Source organism: Palaemon carinicauda, chromosome 14, assembly GCF_036898095.1.
Source record: "Palaemon carinicauda isolate YSFRI2023 chromosome 14, ASM3689809v2, whole genome shotgun sequence".
In the NCBI taxonomy this organism is placed as follows: domain Eukaryota; kingdom Metazoa; phylum Arthropoda; class Malacostraca; order Decapoda; family Palaemonidae; genus Palaemon; species Palaemon carinicauda.
The window spans coordinates 71498324-71500823 of NC_090738.1; positions in this window are offsets into that span (position 1 = coordinate 71498324).

The following is a 2500-nucleotide window of genomic DNA, read 5'->3' on the forward strand; positions in this document are numbered from 1 at the left end:
AAACCATCCTTACTGTCCTCCCTTCAGTTGAAGTGGCTATCCTTGAGGGTATTTAGCCTTGCATGGTGTATTGGCTCCTCCATGTTGACCAGTTTTTCCGACTTTTTTACTATAGTCTATGGGTATCATCAATCACTTTGTTATTATTCTGTACGTATTGTTTTTGTTATAATTCTTGTTAATCTATTTTATAATTATGATATCTCTTTTTTATTTCTATTAATTTTTATGCTGTCTGGAGACATTGAGCGAAATCCGGGACCAGTACGTCCTAGATTTCGTCAATGTCGTCTTCTGTATTGCAATATTCGCGGTCTTCATGCAAATATCCAAGACCTTACAGTTGCGTCCAGACAGTATGATACTCTTTTGTGCTCAGAAACTTTGGTTTCTAATATGAGGCACTCATCTGAGATCCTTATAACTGGTTTTAAGAAAGCCAATAATGTTGAAACGTGATGCCATCCCTAGGGCCAGGGGAATGGCGGTATATATTAAGGACCGAGTACCCTGCTTCTCATAAGTCCTGCTATCAATGTGGATGTCATGAGATTCAGGTAATAAAAGTTAGTGGCAGGCATAACAACTTTTATTTGTGTTCGATCTACCGGAATCCAGACATAGATGATTCTATCTTCGATTGTCTTCTTACCATTATGGCTAAGATACAAGAAGATGATAGAAAGGCTTCTTTTGTCTTTGTTGGTGATTTTAATGCTCACCATAGGGAGTGGTTAAGTTCTATCTCTCCTACCGATTGCCATGGCTTAAGAGCTTTAGACTTTGCCTCTGAATCAGGCTGTGAGCAAATCATAAATGAAGCTACTCACAGGTCTGGTAATTGCTTGGACCTCGTATACACTGACTCCCCTGGCGTTAAAACTAGTAAGGTTGGTTCTCAGTCGGGACATCTGATCATGCCTTGATTTCATTATTAGTGAAGACTGAGCAGCCTGTCCCTGATATATCATATTCTTGTAAAATTTATATGAAATCCCAAGCAGACTGGAATGGGATTTTACATGATCTTTTGTGCTTGAATTGGTCACAATTATATAGTAGTGTAGATCCTGTTGTCCCTTTGAATGAGAATCTAGTCAACATAATTGATAGGCGTATCCCTTCTCGTGTGCTAAGGTACCGAGTGAAGGACAAACCGTGGTTTAATGATGATTGTAGACGTGCTTTTTTGGAGAGAAACAGGAGGCACATCATTTTTGGAAGGGTAACAGATCAGATTTGACCTGGAACAACTATACTCAGCTTCGAGCTTTTGCTCAGAGAGTTTATGGCTCAACTGAAAAAGAGTAAATTTTAACCATAAAAGAAACACTTTCTGGTACAACTCGGGAACATAAATGGTGGTCTACCCTTAAATCAGCACTCTTTGGTGTAGATGCAACAGTTCCTCCTTTACTTAAACCAGATGGCTCAGTCACTCACTGTCCAAAGGAAAAGGCAACCCTTTTGGCTGATGTTTTTGACATTAAACAGAGTTAATGAAAAACTTGAACTTCCTCATTCCTGTTTTCCTGAGGCTAAACTAACTAGTTTAACTTTTCGATCTCATGAGATTAAAGCTCTGTTGGTGGACCTTGATGCTTATGGAGGTGTAGACCCAAATGGTATTTTTCATTTGTTTTTTATAAAGACAGCAGATTTCTTATCCCCAAAGTTATCTGTTATTTTGCGCAAGTTAGCAAGAAGAGAAGCTTTTAGCACTAGTTGGAGAATTGGTAATGTTACTCCTCTATGTAAATGTGTTTGTGGTAGCTCAAATCCCACAGATTACCGCCCAATTTCCATAACTCCCATATTATTTAAAGTTTTTGAACGTCTTCTGGCAAAACGTCTTAATAGGTTTGCTGAAAGTAATCATCTACTCCCTAGTTTACAATTTGGTTTTCGTAAACGCCTTGGAGCATGTGATGCCCTTCTCACAATCTCCAATGCTGTACAGAAATCCCTTGATTGTGGTCGGGAAGTTCGTATGATTGGCCTTGATTTTAGTGCTGCCTTTGACCGTGTTAATCATGAGGCCCTTGTTTTCAAACTGAAACAGTTGGGAGTGGGTGGGTCGTTTCTTAGCTTTATTATTGATTTTTTAAGTAATAGATCTCAAAAGAGTTGTTGTTGATGGGCACCATAGTGATTATAGGAATGTGATATCCGGTGTTCCACAGGGTAGTGTTCTTGGCCCATTTACTTTTCATACTATATACACATGACATGTGGTTTGGCCTAGAAAACAAGCTTGTTGCATATGCAGATGATGCTACTCTCTTTGCATCAATTCCATCCCCTGAATGTAGATCTAGGGTTGGTGAATCCCTTAATAGAGATTTAGCTAAAATTAGTGCATGGTGCAAATTATGGGGTATGAAGTTGAATCCTAACAAAACTCAAAGTATGATTGTAAGTAGGTCAAGGACGGTGGCTCCTCAACATCCGGATCTCAGTATTGATAATGTTTCTTTAAATATGTATGACTCTTTCAAAA